Source organism: Bidens hawaiensis, unplaced genomic scaffold (assembly GCF_021521415.1).
Source record: "Bidens hawaiensis isolate Kalapana, Puna unplaced genomic scaffold, B.hawaiensis_p1.1 tig00049851_1, whole genome shotgun sequence".
Lineage (NCBI taxonomy): Eukaryota > Viridiplantae > Streptophyta > Magnoliopsida > Asterales > Asteraceae > Bidens > Bidens hawaiensis.
In genome coordinates, this window is record NW_027498926.1 from 77,027 (window position 1) to 96,888 (window position 19,862).

Below are 19,862 nucleotides of genomic sequence, written 5' to 3' on the forward strand. Positions count from 1 at the left end.
ATCCCCATACAATATTTTATGATCCTACGAAAGAATCGGATAAATAATTATGCCCTATAGCCACCCCGCGGCCTGTTCGAAATTTTGCCAGTATTGCCAAAGGGGTATGTTCACTGATCCGGAGAAAAACTGAGTATGGGTCGAACCACTGAATCGGATAAGAAATTCGGTCTTGGTGACCTACATACAATATTTTATGATCCTACGAAAGAATCGGATCAATAATTATGCCCTATGGCCACCCCGCGACACGTTTGAAATTTTGCCAGGATTGCCAAAAGGGTATGTTCACTGATCCGGAGAAAAAATCGAGTATGGGTCGAACCACTGAATCGGATCAGAAATTCGATCTTGGTGACCTCCATACAATATTTTTTGACCCTACGAAAGAATCGGATCAATACATATGCACTGACGCCACCCCGCGACCCGTTCGAAATTTTGCCAGTATTGCCAAAGGGGTATGTTCACTGATCCAGAGAAAAAACTGAGTATGAGTCGAACCACTGTATCGGATCAGAAATTCGGTCTTGGTGACCTCCATACATTATTTTATGACCCTACTAAAGAATCAGAACAATAATTATGCCCTGACGCCACCCCGCGGCACGTTTGAAATTTTGCCAGTATTACCAAAGGGGTATGTTCACTGATCCGGAGAAAACACTGAGTATGGGTAGAACCACTGAATCGGATCAGAAATTCGGTCTTGGTGACCTCCATATAATATTTTATTACCCTACGAAAGAGTCAGATCAATAACTATGCTCTAACGCCACTCAGCGGCTCGTTGGAAATTTTGCCAGTATTGCCAAAGGGGTATGTTCACTGAATCGGATCAGAAATTCGGTCTTGGTAACCTCCATACAATATTTTTTGACCCTACGAAAGAATCGGATCAATACATATGCCCTGACGCCACCCCGCGGCCCTTTCGAAATTCTGCCAGTATTGCCAAAGGGGTATGTTCACTGATCCGGAGAAAAAACTTAGTATGGGTCGAATCGCTGAATCGGATCAGAAATTCGGTCTTAGTGACCTCCATACAATATTTTATGTGCCTACAAAAGAATCGGATCAATAATTTTGCCCTATAGCCACCCCGCGGCCCGTTCGAAATTTTGCCAGTATGCCAAAGGGGTATGTTCACTAATCCGGAGAAAAAACTGAGTATGGGTCAAACCGCTGAATCGGATCAGATATTTGGTCTTGGTGACCTCCATACAATATTTTATGACCCTACGAAAGAATCGGATCAATAATTATGCCTGCGACCCGTTCGAAATTTTGCTAGTATTGCCAAAGGCGTATGTTCACTAATCCGGATAAAAAACTGAGTGTGGGTCGAACCACCGAATCGGATCAGAAATTCTGTCTTGGTGACCTCCATAAAATATTATATGATCCTACGAAAGAATCGGATCAATAATATGCCCTATAGCCACCCCGCGACTCGTTTGAAATTTTGCCAGTATTGCCAAAGGGGTATGTTTACTGATCCGGAGAAAAAACTGAGCATGGGTTAAACCACTGAATCGGATTAGAAATTCGGTCTTGGTGACCTACAAACAATATTTTATGATCATACGAAAGAATCGGATCAATAATTATGCCCTATGGCCACCCCGCGACACGTTTGAAATTTTGCCAGGATTGCCAAAGGGGTATGTTCACTGATCCGGAGAAAAAATCGAGTATGGGTTGAACCACTGAATCGGATCAGAAATTCGATCTTGGTGACCTCCATACAATATTTTTTGACCCTACGAAAGAATCGGATCAATACATATGCACTGATGCCACCCCGTGACCCGTTCGAAATTTTTCCAGTATTGCCAAAGGGGTATGTTCACTGATCCGGAGAAAAACTGATTGTGGGTCGAACCACTGAATCGGATTAGAAATTCAGTCTTGGTAACCTCCATACAATATTTTTTGACCCTACGAAAGAATCGGATCAATACATATGACCTGACGCCACCCCGCGGCCATTTCAAAATTCTGTCAGTATTGCCAAAGGAGTATGTTCACTGATCCGGAGAAAAAACTGAGTATGGGTCGAATCGCTGAATCGGATCAGAAATTTGGTCTTGGTGACCTCCATACAATATTTTATGACCCTACGAAAGAATCGGATAAATAATTATGCTATGAAGCCACCCCGCGGCCCGTTCGAAATTTTGCCAGTATTGCCAAAGTGGTATGTTCACTGATCCGGAGAAATAACTGAGTATGGGTCGAACCGCTGAATCGGATCAGAAATTCTGTCTTGGTGAAATCCATACAATATTTTATGACCCTACGAAAGAATCGGATCAATAATTATGCCCTGACGCCACCCCGCGGCCCGTTCGAAATTTTGCCTGTATTGCCAAAGGGGTATGTTCACCGATCCGGAGAAAAAACTGAGTATGTGTCGAACCGCTTAATCGGATCAGAAATTCGGTCTTGGTGAACTCTATACAATATTTTATGACCATACGAAAGAATCAGATCAATATTTATGCCCTGACGCCACCCCGCGACCCGTTCGAAATTTTGCCAGTATTGCCAAAGGGATATGTACACTGATCCAGAGAAAAAACTGACTATGGGTTGAACCACTGAATCGGATCAGAAATTCGGTCTTGGTGACCTCCATACAATATTATATGACCCTACGAAAGAATCGGATCAATAATTATGCCTCGACGCCACCCCGCGGCCCATTCAAAATTTTGCTTGTATTGCCAAATGGGTATGTTCACTGATCCGGAGAAAAACCTGAGTATGGGTCGAATCGCTGAATCGGATCAGAAATTCGGTCTTGGTGACCTCCATACAATATTTTATGATCTTATGAAAGAATCGGATCAATAATTATGCCCTATAGCCACCCCGCGGCTCGTTCGAATTTTTGCAAGTATTGCCAAAGGGGTATGTTCACTGATCCGGAGAAAAAACTGAGTTTGATCGAACCACTGAATCCGATTAGAAATTCGATCTTGGTGGCCTCCATACAATATTTTTTGACCCTACGAAAGAATCGGATCAATACATATGCCCTGAAGCCACCCCGCGGCCCGCTCGAAATTTTGCCAGTATTGCCAAAGGGGTAAGTTCACTGATCCGGAGAAAAAACTGAGTATGGATCGAACCGCTGAATCGGATCAGAAATTCGGTCTTGGTGAACTCCATACAATATTTTATGACACTACGAAAGAATCGGATCAATAATTATATCCTGACGCCACCCCGCGGCCCGTTCGAAATTTTACCAGTATTGCCAAAGGGGTATGTTGTAAGGCCCCGTTACCGGTGCCTCACATTTGGACGTTGGATTTACTCATAAACGCAGTTCTAAATACCAGAGTTAATTAAAACTTTTGCGGAGTAACATAAAACATCAACAGTTAGTACAAACATTCATGACTTGTCTTTAAAACATAGCTTAAAACATGTCTTTTAGTTCAAACATTACCAATTAAATTTTCAGATGCCAGCTTCCTTATTCATCTGCCATGCGCCCCCCTTCAAGCCAGCTGTCTCATTCTACTCACCTGCGTCCATACTAAAAGTCAGCTACGTTTAGTGAGTTCTAGTTAATCAGGCATCATGAATTACATTCACATTCATACATACGTATCCGAAGACACGTATCATCATCTTTCCTTACATACTTACATACACACTTTCGCTCATATACATACGTTTTAAAGAGCTTTTCGCCCTGTAACCTTCGCCGATATTATTAGGGTCGGTTCCCTACATTCGCCGACATTATTAGGGTCGGTTCCCTACATTCGCCGAGATTATTAGGGTCGGTTCCCTACATTCGCCGACATTATTAGGGTCGATTCCCTACATTCGCCGACATTATTAGGGTCGGTTCCCTTTCTGGTCATACCTTCCTTTACATTCATAATTATAACTTCCATACGTACACACATCATATATCTATATATCAATCATAACTTAAACTATTTCTTGACGATACATGCAATACCCGAAGATCGTTCATGCATCATCAAGCATTCATTCACACATAAATCATATAGGACATACATTTACCACATAAGGTAAGTGTATTAACAATTCACATCGAGTATGCACACAACCCCGAAAACATAACAAGGAATGGGGCTAGAACTCACCTGAATGCGGTTACGTTCACCGTTAATAGTTATTCCCTTCTTAAGCTGTGCATGGCTAACTGTATATAATTTTCATGTATCAATTAACTATTGCTACTCATATCGTATTTCTATCTTTATATAACCCACAACGAACAGGGGTCCGGGAGCAGCGCCCCTGGCAGCGGGGTTCTAGGGGCGGCAGCCCCTAGCGGGGTCCAAGGGGCAGGAGCCCCTGGCTGGGGTCCAAGGGGAAGAATTTTATTTCCATTAACTGTCTTAACACATTTTCCATTAACATTTTAAGTTATCTTCTAAGTTGGGCTTATTTACTAAACCTAAGATAATGGGCTTAACATTTGTGGATTTAGTTAATTCAGACCCAACTATCCATCTGGGCCCAACTGGATTTATGTCACACCCGGCCCTGAACGGCGGAAACAGCCGGGCGCGCGCGAGTGGGGATTGATAATTAAGCACGGGTCATTGCAAACATTCAAAGTAAAATTTCCATTGCGCATGAAATGTCTAGTACAAAATACATTACATTTAGAATTACATAAAAAAAACATCCAAGTATGAAAATCATTGAAGATTTCCGCGCCATATCCCTTCACACTGCGGGAACAACTGCGCGTGTGGAAGGGATAGAACTAAAATCTTCCAAAAAGCTAATTTTATGGATGTTCTGCGTGATGTGCTCTATGTGTGACTCCTTGCGCTACTTACCTATCACCTGAAAGACACGTAAAAACATTTGAATCAGTATAAACTGAGTGAGTTCACAAGTTTTAGTAACTTGATAAATCGTATTGCAACATAATCTTGATAAAGCCATATTGAAACATAGTTTTGATAACATATTCTTGGTAAAACGTTCCGCGGGTTACGCGCGAACATTTCTGAAAAACGTGCTCGTCTATGCAAAGTGGAGCTGCCACTACGAGCAAAATAAAGTAATACCGTCCCGCGGGTTACGCGCGGACATCTCTGAAAAACATGCTCGTCTATGCAAAGTGGCGCTGCCACTACGAGCGAATTAATAATACCGTCCCGCGGGTTACGCGCGGACGTTGTGCCGGAAAAACAAGGCGCTCGTCCATGCAAAGAGGTGCGACCCCTACGAGCGGGCTCAATCCCATAGTACTGCCCCATGACCATACTAGGCACTCGTCCATGCAAAGAGGTGCGACCCCTACGAGTGGGTTGATCAAACCAGCAGTCCCTATCCTTAGAGTTCCAATGGTAAAGTGATCACTTACTCGTATCGCACTCACATCGAAAACCATAGATAACCGTTTGCATTGCTCGAAAATATTCCATAAAGAAACATAATTTAAACACATAATCGTTTTCATTACTTGTAAGAGTACCATGATAAGGCATAATTTAAGTACGTGTCCCTCGCCCCGAAAACAGTTTAAAAACAGTGAAAATAGTGAAAATAGGGGCTGTGAGACTCACCTGTGGTTCTTGTTAAGAGACTAATCGAGATTCGGGTTTCTTGGTGTTAGGCTCGAAATTGAAAGTCTAGAATATGAGTAAATAACAAGAAATACATATATTAAGATCAAGAAATCGGAGAATATAAGGGTTGGAAAGTAGATCTCAAGGTTATAATTCTCGGCTTACCTAATATAGGAACGGAAATGAAACGGATGCTGATTTGCAGTTTTAAGAGTTTGAAGTGTGTTTGGGTGATAATTTAGGTCACATATTTATAGGCAAACTCAAGGGAACACAATCCCTTGCTTTAGGGGATTGTAATCTTTTCATATCTAGGTGTAATGATGATAAAGTATGGGATTTATTATTATTTATTTAGGGATGGGGGTGATGATCCTAGGGAGTGGTTAAGAAAAGATTCTGATTGATTTTGACAGGGCATGCAGAACTGTGGTTGGTGGGAGTAGGTACGGCTGACAGCTGACTTTTCGTGTTACAGTATACTTTTCCTGGTATTGTTGTCAGTGTGCAGTCAAAAGGTAAAAATCTCTGAAACACGCTACTGGCCCCTTCTGGGCGGGGGAAATCCCCTTACATTTGAGATAGACTTAAGTGTTTTGTGCGTGTAGCTTTGTGCGTATAGCCTTCTGCGTGTAGGCTGTTTCTTTGCTGCGGGTAGGTGCGTAACCTTCTCGCAGTCAGGGACGTTGAGTTTCATTTGTAGATTCTCCATGAGGTCTTGGTATTTCAACATAGTGATCAGTTATGTTGAAGTCAATTCCATCCTGGAGCTTCAGACAAACTAGCTCTCAATGTTCCCGCCATGCGGGGAGGTTAGCCCCCTTTCCGCACGCGCATAAATGATTTGGGATGCACCCGCCTTAACATCAGGCGGGGCGTCCACCCATTAGACATGACAAAAAGTTAAGTTATATGAAAACATAAAGCCAAAACATCCGCGCATGACGCATATAACACATGCCCATGCTGGTTCTAACATGGCGCGCTCGCGCAGGGCGCGCATAACAAATGCCCGCGCTGACTCTAACATGGCGCGCTCGCGCAGGGCGCGCATAACATAATTACCTAATAATTAGGTTGATTACTTGGTTTAAGGGATTGGGAAAATACCGGGTGTCACATTCTCCCCCTGTTAGAAGAATTTCGTCCCGAAATTTAGGAGACGTTGCTGGCAGAAGCCATGCTTTGAAAGAGGTGTGGGTATTTCTTGCGCATTTGGTCTTCTCTTTCCCAAGTGAATTCAGGCCCACGCCTCGAGTTCCACTGAACCTTTACTAACTTGATTCGACTTCTTCGCAACTTTTGTTCTTTCCAATCGGTTACTGCTATAGGCTCTTCTACAAAGTGTAGTTGTTTGTCGATGTGAATCTCGTCCAACGGTAAAATTAACGTTTCGTCGGATAAGCACTTCTTGAGGTTGGACACATGGAACGTATCATGAACTCCACTAAGTTCGGCGGGTAAACGGAGTTTATAGGCAACCGGACCGATCCTTTCCAGAATCTCAAATGGCCCAATATAGCGCGGATTTAACTTTCCTCGCTTGCCGAAACGGGGGACTCCTTTCCATGGAGAGACTTTCAAAAGCACTTTATCCCCTACTTGAAATTCCAATGGTTTTCTTCTCGCATCAGCATAGCTTTTCTGTCTGTCGCGCGCTGCCTTAAGGCGATCCCGTATCTGAAAAATCTTATCCGTCGTTTCTTGGATCAATTCTGGACCAGTCATTTGTTTGTCACCCACTTCAGCCCAACACAGCGGGGACCTACACTTGCGCCCATACAGGGCTTCAAACGGCGCAGCCTTGAGGCTTGTGTGATAACTGTTGTTGTATGAAAATTCAACCAATGGGAGATGAGTATCCCAGTTACCTCCGAAATCGATCGCGCACGCGCGCAGCATATCTTCCAAAGTCTGGATTGTTCGCTCGCTTTGTCCATCCGTTTGGGGATGATAAGCCGTACTCATGTCAAGACGAGTACCTAAAGCCCCCTGTAACGATCTCCAAAATCTTGAGGTGAACCGACTATCTCTATCAGAAATGATGGACACCGTGACTCCATGTTTTGAAACTACTTCTCGAATATACAATCGGGCTAACTTTTCCATCTTATCGGTTTCCTTGATCGGCAGGAAGTGTGCTGACTTAGTTAGCCGATCTACAATAACCCAGATCGTGTCGTAACCCCCAGGTGTCCTTGGCAGTTTGGTAATGAAGTCCATAGAGATTTGTTCCCACTTCCACATGGGAATTTTTGGCTGTTGAAGTAACCCTGATGGTTTCTGGTATTCAGCCTTCACCTTCGAACACGTCAGGCACTTACTGACATACATCGCGATGGCGCCCTTCAGATTGGGCCACCAATACAGCGCTTTAACATCTTGGTACATCTTGTCTGCGCCAGGATGTACAGAATATCGCGTTTTGTGAGCTTCGTTTAACACTTGCTCGCGCAATCCTCCCTTGAGAGGGACCCATATGCGGTTAGCAAAATATCGAGTGTCGTTCTCTTTGAGTTCCAAATTCTTATTCATACCCCCAAGGGATTCGTTCTTGACAAACTCTGGTTTCAAGGCTTCTTGTTGAGCTTCTCGGATGCGGGTGGTGAGATCTGCGCGAATGGTCAATCTTAGAGCCTTAACTCGTAGCGTCCTTGCTCGCTCTTTCCTACTTAGAGCGTCTGCTACCACATTCGCCTTTCCAGGATGATACTTTATTTCACAATCATAATCATTCAATAACTCAACCCATCTTCGTTGCCTCATGTTTAAATCCTTCTGATCAAATATGTGTTGAAGGCTCTTGTGATCCGTAAAAATCAAACACTTTGTACCATAAAGATAATGGCGCCAAATTTTTAGCGCGAAAACAACTGCTCCAAGTTCCAGATCGTGCGTGGTATAGTTCCTTTCATTGACCTTGAGCTGACGAGAGGCGTACGCTATGACTTTGTTTCTCTGCATAAGGACACATCCGAGTCCTTGATGTGATGCGTCGCAGTAGACGACGATGTCATCCGTCCCCTCGGGCAGAGACAAAATTGGCGCACTACATAACTTTTGCTTCAACATTTGAAACGCTGCTTCCTGGTTCTCGTCCCAAACAAACTTCTTATCTTTCTGGGTTAGCGCAGTCAGAGATAAAGCTATCTTGGAGAAGATCTCAATGAAACGTCGATAGTAGCCAGCTAGTCCTAGGAATTGCCTCACCTCAGTTGGGGTTTTTGGCGCTTCCCAATTCTCGATGGCTTTAACCTTAGAAGGATCGACGTGTATTCCCTTCTCGTTTACAACGTGACCGAGAAAGTGAACCTCTCTAAGCCAAAACTCACACTTGGAAAACTTCGCATACAACTTTTCTCTCCTCAACAATTCCAAAATCAATCTCAGGTGTTGCTCATGCTCGACCTTGGTCCGAGAGTAAATCAGAATATCATCTATAAATACAATCGCAAACTTATCCAAGTATGGTTTGCACACACGATTCATTAGATCCATGAATACAGCCGGCGCATTAGTTAGCCCGAAAGGCATCATTAAGAACTCATAATGGCCGTATCTAGTTCGGAAGGCTGTCTTCGGCACATCTTCATCATGGACCCTAAGTTGGTGGTATCCTGACCGTAGATCTATCTTCGAATAATAACTGGATCCCTGCAATTGGTCAAATAAGTCGTCAATCCTCGGTAAGGGGTACCGATTCTTGACCGTCAACTTGTTCAGCTCCCTGTAGTCAATACACATTCTGAATGAACCATCCTTCTTCTTTACAAACAGTACTGGAGCTCCCCAAGGTGAAAAGCTTGGGCGTATGAAACCCTTATCCAATAGTTCCTGCAACTGATTGGATAGCTCTTGCATCTCAGATGGAGCTAATCGATAAGGCGCTCGAGCCACTGGCGCAGCTCCTGGGACCAAATCAATTCGAAACTCGACTTGTCGCGGCGGCGGTAATCCGGGCAAATCTTCAGGAAAAACTTCTGGAAATTCGCGCACTACTGGTAAGTCTTCAATCCTTCGCTCATCTCCTTTCTTCTCTACTACGTGCGCCAGGAAGGCGTAGCATCCTTTCCTCAGGCACTTGCGCGCCTTTAGACACGAAATGAGTTTCGTCGCTACTCCACCTCTTTCCCCTTGAATTACCAAGGTTTCTCCGTTCAACAGTGGGATCCGAACCTGCTTCTCATGGCAAATAACCTCTGCGTGGTTCTCGACTAACCAATCCATGCCTACCACAATGTCAAAACTTCCCAAGTCTATTGGCAACAAGTTAATATTGAACCCGTGACTTGCCATGACTAATACACATTGCTCAGTCCTTTCGTTCGCGCACAACTGTCTACCATTGGCTAGTTCTATAGTATAAGGTATGTCTAGCCTACTGGTCGCTAGGCCTAGGGAGTTTTTAAACTCAGTGGATATGAAACTTAGGTCAGCGCCAGTATCAAATAAGACAGATGCAAAATGGTCGTTAAGTAGAAACGTACCAGTTACTACATTCGGCTCTTCTTTTGCTTCGACTGCGCCGATCACAAAAGCTCTCCCGCGAGCTTGGTTTCCCTTTTGCGGGCAATCCCGACTAAAATGCCCTGGCTTCCCGCATGCGTAGCAGTTGTCGCTCGCTCCAGCTTCTCTGATACGGCAATTTATCGTCTTGTGCCCTGGTCTGCCACATTTGGCGCATTCGATTCTTGCGCATTCACCCTCATGGTGATACTTGCATCTGCTGCACCATGGGTGAGGCCCGTTGTACACTTTTCGTGGTGGCTCCGCGGCTTGAATCGCGTAAGCCCTTACGCTCTCCTGTTTCTTGAATGGTGGCTGCTTGGAGTCGGACCCTCGGTGGTGAGAGTTCCATTTCCTCTTGGGATCAGAGGTTCGTTGCTCGATTCCACGCGCAGTTAACATGCCCGCACGGACCGTATCCCTTGTAAGGGTGATGGCCCGCGCTACCGCCTCATCAAAGGCTGGAGGTGCTGCGGCGTTGAGCGGAACCCTAACAACAGGAGGTAACCCAAAGATATACCTCTCGATCTTCTTTTCCTCCGTGTTTGCCATGTCTGGCACCAACTGGCAAAGCTCGTTGAACCGGTTGTTGTAGGCGTCGATATCAGTTCCTACCATGGTGTGATTCCAAAATTCCTGCTGCAGACTCTGAATTTCGGCGCGAGAGCAGAACTTTTTCATCATCATCTCCTTCAGCTCCTCCCAGGTCTTGTGGAGAGCAACATCTCGCCCTAATGTTTTCATTTGAAGCTTCCATCAAGACGAGGCCGCTTCTTGAAACATGCAGGTCGCGTAAAGGACCTTTTGGTTCTCACTACATCTGCTAATGGAGAGAACTGTCTCCATCTTGTCAATCCAGTTGTAGAGCCCAATGGCCCCTTCTGTGCCCTTGAATGGCCAAGGCTTACAGGCCATAAATGTCTTATAGGAGCATCCTTTGTCCAAAGCTCCTGATTCGGGTTCTGGGGTTCCGGTCTCTTGACGACCCTGACTTGATTCGGCCTTGCTGGCCTCATGTGTCGCGATCGCCTGCGTGATTATTTCTGCGAGTTCCTCGGGTGTCATGGTAATTCCCTTGGCTCTGGTTGGAGGCATTCTCGTTTCTTTAAAAAGAGTAAAAATGTATCAAACTTAGCGCATGTACCCTGAGCACATAGTGTTTTTATCCTTAATGTTCACTAGACATTGTGTGACCCGTGTTCCTAAGTGTGTGTGTGGTTTTTCTTTTGAAAATATTTTCTTTGAAAAATACTTCATGCGATTCCCCGACGGTTATAGTCTAGGTTAAAACTTCTTTTCCTAGTTCGCTATAACCAGTGCTCTGATACCAATCTGTCACACCCGGCCCTGAACGGCGGAAACAGCCGGGCGCGCGCGAGTGGGGATTGATAATTAAGCACGGGTAATTGCAAACATTCAAAGTAAAATTTCCATTGCGCATGAAATGTCTAGTACAAAATACATTACATTTAGAATTACATAAAAAAAACATCCAAGTATGAAAATCATTGAAGATTTCCGCGCCATATCCCTTCACACTGCGGGAACAACTGCGCGTGTGGAAGGGATAGAACTAAAATCTTCCAAAAAGCTAATTTTATGGATGTTCTGCGTGATGTGCTCTATGTGTGACTCCTTGCGCTACTTACCTATCACCTGAAAGACACGTAAAAACATTTGAATCAGTATAAACTGAGTGAGTTCACAAGTTTTAGTAACTTGATAAATCGTATTGCAACATAATCTTGATAAAGCCATATTGAAACATAGTTTTGATAACATATTCTTGGTAAAACGTTCCGCGGGTTACGCGCGAACATTTCTGAAAAACGTGCTCGTCTATGCAAAGTGGAGCTGCCACTACGAGCAAAATAAAGTAATACCGTCCCGCGGGTTACGCGCGGACATCTCTGAAAAACATGCTCGTCTATGCAAAGTGGCGCTGCCACTACGAGCGAATTAATAATACCGTCCCGCGGGTTACGCGCGGACGTTGTGCCGGAAAAACAAGGCGCTCGTCCATGCAAAGAGGTGCGACCCCTACGAGCGGGCTCAATCCCATAGTACTGCCCCATGACCATACTAGGCACTCGTCCATGCAAAGAGGTGCGACCCCTACGAGTGGGTTGATCAAACCAGCAGTCCCTATCCTTAGAGTTCCAATGGTAAAGTGATCACTTACTCGTATCGCACTCACATCGAAAACCATAGATAACCGTTTGCATTGCTCGAAAATATTCCATAAAGAAACATAATTTAAACACATAATCGTTTTCATTACTTGTAAGAGTACCATGATAAGGCATAATTTAAGTACGTGTCCCTCGCCCCGAAAACAGTTTAAAAACAGTGAAAATAGTGAAAATAGGGGCTGTGAGACTCACCTGTGGTTCTTGTTAAGAGACTAATCGAGATTCGGGTTTCTTGGTGTTAGGCTCGAAATTGAAAGTCTAGAATATGAGTAAATAACAAGAAATACATATATTAAGATCAAGAAATCGGAGAATATAAGGGTTGGAAAGTAGATCTCAATGTTATAATTCTCGGCTTACCTAATACAGGAACGGAAATGAAACGGATGCTGATTTGCAGTTTTAAGAGTTTGAAGTGTGTTTGGGTGATAATTTAGGTCACATATTTATAGGCAAACTCAAGGGAACACAATCCCTTGCTTTAGGGGATTGTAATCTTTTCATATCTAGGTGTAATGATGATAAAGTATGGGATTTATTATTATTTATTTAGGGATGGGGGTGATGATCCTAGGGAGTGGTTAAGAAAAGATTCTGATTGATTTTGACAGGGCATGCAGAACTGTGGTTGGTGGGAGTAGGTACGGCTGACAGCTGACTTTTCGTGTTACAGTATACTTTTCCTGGTACTGTTGTCAGTGTGCAGTCAAAAGGTAAAAATCTCTGAAACACGCTACTGGCCCCTTCTGGGTGGGGGAAATCCCCTTACATTTGAGATAGACTTAAGTGTTTTGTGCGTGTAGCTTTGTGTGTTTTTAAGGTGTAAGTGTGTTTTTAAGGTGTAATATGGATAAGAATGGATGGGAATTGAAAGATTTAGGGTTTAAGGGGTATTTATACTCCCTTAAGCCCATGGACCTAAGGCCAATCTTTCCTTTTTAGTCCATGATTAATTCCCTTTAATTAGCTTACTTATCTTACCATCCTTTATTATTATTTTATTTACCATCCTAAGTAAACTATTCCTTCAAAAGAGATAATATATAAAATATTATTTATTGAAACTTTGAGATGTTACATATGTTCACTGATCCGGAGAAAAAACTAAGTATGGGTCGAACTCTGAATCAGATCAGAAATTCGGTCTTGGTGACCTCTATACAATAATTTATGACCCTACGAAAGAATCAGATCAATAATTATGCTCTGACGCCACCCTGTGGCCCGTTCGAAATTTTGCCAGTATTGCCAAAGGAGCATGTTCACTGATCCGGAGAAAAAACTGAGTATGAGTCAAACCACTGAATCGGATCAGAAATTCGGTCTTGGAGACCTCCATACAATATTTTTTGACCCTACGAAAGAATCGGATCAATAAATATGCCCTGACGCCACCATGCGGCTCGTTCTAAATTTTGCCAGTATTGCCAAAGGGTGTGTTCACAGATCCGGAGAAAAACTGAGTATGGGTCGAACCACTAAATCGGATCAAAATTCGGTCTTGGTGACCTCAATACAATATTTTATGATCCTACGAAAGAATCGGATCAATAATTATACCCCATAGGCACCCAGCGCCCGGTTCAAAATTTTGCCAGTATTGCCAAAGGGGTATGTTCACTGATCCGGATAAAAAACTGAGAATGGGTCGAGCCGCTGAATCAGATCAGAAATTCGCTCTTGGTGACCTCCATACAATATTTTATGATCTTACGAAAGAATCAGATCAATAATTATGCCCTATAGCCACCCCACGCCTCGTTCAAAATTTTGGCAGTATTGCCAAAGGGGTATGTTAACTGATCCGGAGAAAAAACTGAGTATGGGTCGAACCATTGAATCGGATAAGAAATTCGATCTTGGTGACCCACATACAATATTTTTTGACCCTACGAAAGAATCGAATCAATACATATGCCCTGACGCCATCCTGCGGCCCGTTCGAAATTTTGCCAATATTGCCAAAGGGGTATTTTCACTGATCCGGAGAAAAAACTGAGTAAATGTCGAACCGCTGAATAAGATCAGAAATTTGGTCTTGGTGAACTCCATACAATATTTTATTACCCTACCAAAGAATCGGATCTATAATTATGCCCTAACGCCACCCCGCGGCCCGTTCGAAATTTTGCCAGTATTGTCAAATGGGTATGTTCACAGATCTGTAGAAAAAATTGAGTATGGGTTGAACAGCCGAATCGGATCAGAAATTCGGTCTTGTTGATCTCCATACAATATTTTATGACCCAACGAAAGAATCGGATAAATAATTATGCCCTGACGCCACCCCGCGGCCCGTTAAAATTTTTGCCAGTATTGCCGAAGGGGTATGTTCACTGATCAGAAGAAAAAACTGAGTATGGGTCGAACCACTGAATCGGATCTGAAATTCGATCTTGGTGACCTCCATACAATATTTTTTGACCCTACGAAAGAATCGGATCAATACGTATTCTCTGACGTCACCCCGCGGCCCGTTCGAAATTTTTGCCAGTATTGCCAAAGGGGTATGTTCACTGTTTCGGAGAAAAAAACTGAGTATGGGTCAAACAACTGAATAGGATCAGAAATTCACTCTTGGTGACCTCCATACAATATTTTATGATCTTACGAAAGAATCAGATCAACAATTACGCCATATAGCCACCCCGCGGTCCGTTCGAAAATTTGCCAGTATTGCCAAAGGGGTATGTTCACTGTTCCGGAGAAAAAACTGAGTATTGGTCGAACAGCCGAATCGGATCAGAAATTCGGTCTTGGTGACCTCCATACAATATTTTATGACCCTACGAAAGAATCAGATCATTAATTATCCTCTAACGCCACCCTGCGGCCCGTTCAACCATTTGCTAGTATTGCCATAGGGGTATTTTCACTGATCCGGAGTAAAAACTGAGTAAGGGTTGAACAACTGAATCGGATCAAAAATTCGGTCTTGGTGACCTCCATACAATATTTTATGATTCTACAAAAGAATCAGATCAATAATTATACCCTATAGGCACCCCACGCCCTGTTTGAAATTTTGCCAGTATTGCCAAAGGGGTATGTTCACTGATCGGAAGAAAAAACTGAATATTGGTCGAACCACTAAATCGGATCAGAAATTCGGTCTTGGTGACCTCCATACAATATTTTATAACTCTAAGAAAGAATCGAATCAATAATTATGCCCTAACGCCACCCCACGGCCCGTTAGAAATTTTGCCAGGATTGCCAAAGGGGTATGTTCACTGATCCGGAGAAAAAATCGAGTATGGGTCGAACCACTGAATCAGATCAGAAATTCGAACTTGGTGACCTCCATACAATATTTTCTGACCCTACGAAAGAATCGGGTCAATACATATGCACTGACGCCACCCCGCGACCCGTTCGAAATTTTGCCAGTATTGCCAAAGGGGTATGTTCACTGATCCGGAGAAAAAACTAAGTATGGGTCGAACCTCTGAATCGAATCATAAATTCAGTGTTGGTGATCTCCATACAATAATTTATGACCCTACGAAAGAATCGGATCAATAATTATGCTTTAACGCCACCCTTCGGCCCGTTGGAAATTTTGCCTGTATTGCCAAAGGGGCATGTTCACTGATCCGGAGAAAAAACTGAGTATGAGTCGAACCACTGATTTGGATCAGAAATTCGGTCTTTGAGACCTCCATACAATATTTTTTAACCCTACGAAAGAATCGGATCAATAAATATGCCCTGACGCCATCATGCGGCCCGTTCTAAATTTTGCCAGTACTGCCAAAGGGGTGTGTTCACTGATCCGGAGAAAAAACTGAGTATGGGTCGAACCAATAAATCGGATCAGAAATTCGGTCTTGGTGACTTCCATACAATATTTTATGATTCTACGAAAGAATCAGATCAATAATTATATCTTACAGGCACCCCGCGCCCTATTCGAAATTTTGCCAGTATGCCAAAGGGGTATGTTCACTGATCCGGAGAAAAAGATGAGTATGGGTCGAACCACTGAATCGGATCAGAAATTTGGTCTTGATGCACTCCATACAATAATTTATGACCCTACGAAAGAATCGGATCAATAAATATACCCTGACGCCAACCCGCGACCCGTTCTAAATTTTGCTAGTATTGCCTAAGGGGTATGTTCCCTGATCCGGAGAAAAAACTGAGTATGGTTCGAACCATTGAATCGGATAAGAAATTTGATCTTGGTGACCTCCATACAATATTTTTTGCCCCTACGAAATAATCGGATCAATACATATGCCCTGACGCCACCACGCTGCCCGTTCAAAAATTTTGCCAATATTGCCAAAGAGGTATGTTCACTGATCCGGAGAAAAAACTGAGTAAATGTCGAACCGCTGAATCAGATCAGAAATTCGGCCTTGGTGAACTCCATACAATATTTTATTACCCTACAAAAGAATCGGATCTATAATTATGCCCTGACGTCACCCCGCGGCCCGTTCGAAATTTTGCCAGTATTTTCAAATGGGTATGTTCACAGATCTGTAGAAAAAACTGAGTATGGGTTGAACAGCCGAATCGGATCAGAAATTCGGTCTTGTTGACCTCCATACAATATTTTATGACCCTACGAAAGAATCGGATAAATAATTATGCCCTGACGCCACCCCGTGGCCCGTTCAAATTTTTGCCAGTATTGCCGAAGGGGTATGTTCACTGATCAGAAGAAAAAACTGAGTATGGGTCGAACCACTGAATCGGATCAGAAATTCGATCTTGGTGACCTCCATACAATATTTTTTGACCCTACGAAAGAATCGGATCAATACATATTCTCTGACGTCACCCCGCGGCCCGTTCGAAATTTTTGCCAGTATTGCCAAAGGGGTATGTTCACTGTTTCGGAGAAAAAAACTGAGTATGGGTCAAACAACTGAATCGGATCAGAAATTCACTCTTGGTGACCTCCATACAATATTTTATGATCTTACGAAAGAATCAGATCAACAATTACGCCATATAGCCACCCCGCGGTCCGTTCGAAATTTTGCCAGTATTGCCAAAGGGGTATGTTCACTGTTCCGGAGAAAAAACTGAGTATTGGTCGAACAGCCGAATCGGATCAGAAATTCGGTCTTGGTGACCTCCATACAATATTTTATGACCATACGAAAGAATCAGATCATTAATTATCCTCTAACGCCACCCCGCGGCCCGTTCGAAATTTTGCCAGTATTGTTAAATGGGTATGTTCACAGATATGTAGAAAAAACTGAGTATGGGTTGAACAGCCGAATCGGATCAGAAATTCGGTCTTGTTGACCTCCACACAATATTTTATGACCCTACGAAAGAATCGGATAAATAATTATGCCCTGACGCCACCCCGCGGCCCGTTCAAATTTTTGCCAGTATTGCCGAAGGGATATGTTCACTGATCAGAAGAAAAAACTGAGTATGGGTCGAACCACTGAATCGGATCAGAAATTCGATCTTGGTGACCTCCATACAATATTTTTTGACCCTACGAAAGAATCGGATCAATACATATTCTCTGACGTCATCCCGCGGCCCGTTCGAATTTTTGCCAGTATTGCCAAAGGGGTATGTTCACTGTTTCGGAGAAAAAAACTGAGTATGGGTTAAACAACTGAATCGGATCAGAAATTCACTCTTGGTGACCTCCATACAATATTTTATGATCTTACGAAAGAATCGGATCAACAATTACGCCATATAGCCACCCCGCGGCCCGTTCGAAATTTTGCCAGTATTGCTAAAGGGGTATGTTCACTGTTCCGGAGAAAAAACTGAGTATTGGTCGAACAGCCGAATCAGATCAGAAATTCGGTCTTGGTGACCTCCATACAATATTTTATGACCCTACGAAAGAATCAGATCATTAATTATCTTATAACGCCACCCTGCGGCCCGTTTGACAAATTGCTAGTATTGCCATAGGGGTATTTTCACTGATCCGGAGTAAAAACTGAGTAAGGGTTGAACAACTGAATCGGATCAAAAATTCGGTCTTGGTGACCTCCATACAATATTTTATGATTCTACGAAAGAATCAGATCAATAATTATACCCTATAGGCACCCCACGCCCTGTTTGAAATTTTGCCAGTATTGCCAAAGGGGTATGTTCACTGATCGGAAGAAAAAACTGAGTATTGGTCGAACCACTAAATCGGATCAGAAATTCCGTCTTGGTGACCTCCATACAATATTTTATAACTCTAAGAAAGAATCGAATCAATAATTATGCCCTAACGCCACCCCACGGCCCGTTAGAAATTTTGCCAGGATTGCCAAAGGGGTATGTTCACTGATCCGGAGAAAAAATCGAGTATGGGTCGAACCACTGAATCAGATCAGAAATTCGAACTTGGTGACCTCCATTCAATATTTTTTGACCCTACGAAAGAATCGGATCAATACATATGCACTGACGCCACCCCGCGACCAGTTCGAAATTTTGCCAGTATTGCCAAAGGGGTATGTTCACTGACCCAGAGAAAAAACTAAGTATGGGTCGAACCTCTGAATCGAATCATAAATTCGGTGTTGGTGATCTCTATATAATAATTTATGACCCTTCGAAAGAATCGGATCAATAATTATGCTTTAACGCCACCCTTCGGCCCGTTCGAAATTTTTGCCCGTATTGCCAAAGGGGCATGTTCACTGATCCGTAGAAAAAACTAAGTATGAGTCGAACCACTAAATCGGATCAGAAATTCGGTCTTGGTGACCTCCAAACAATATTTTATAACTCTAAGAAAGAATCGAATCAATAATTATGCCCTAACGCCACCCCACGACCCGTTAAAAATTTTGCCAGTATTGCCAAAGGGGTATGTTCACTCATCCAGAAAAAAAACTGAATATGGGTGGAACCGCTGACTCAGATCAGAAATTCGGTATTGGTGACCTCCATACAATATTTTATGACTCTACGAAAGAATCGGATCAATAATTATGACCTATAGCCATCCCGCGCCTCGTTCGAAGTTTTGCCAGTATTGCCAAAGGGGTATGTTCACTGATCCGGAGAAAAAACTTAGTATGGGTCCAACCACTGAATCCGATCAGAAATTCGAACTTAGTGACCTCCATACAATATTTTTTGACCCTACGAAAGAATCGGATCAATAAATATGCCCTGACGCCACCTCGCGGCCCATTCGAAATTTTGCCAGTATTGCCAAAGAGGTATGCTCACAAATCCAGAGAAAAAACTGAGTATGGGTTGAACCACCAAATCGGATCAAAAATTCGGTCTTGGTGACCTCCATACAATATTTTATGATCCTACGAAAGAATCGGATCAATAATTATACCCTATAGGCACCCAGCGCCCGGTTCGAAATTTTGCCAGTATTGCCAAAGGGGTATGTTCACTGATCCGGAGAAAAAACTGAGAATGGGTCGAGCCGCTGAAATTCGGTCTTGTTGACCTCCATTCAATATTTTATGACCCTACGAAAGAATCGGATAAATAATTATGCTCTGACGCCACCCCAGCGGCCCGTTCAAATTTTTGCCAGTATTGCCGAAGAGGTATGTTCACTGATCAGAAGAAAAAACTGAGTATGGGTCGAAATACTGAATCGGATCAGAAATTCAATCTT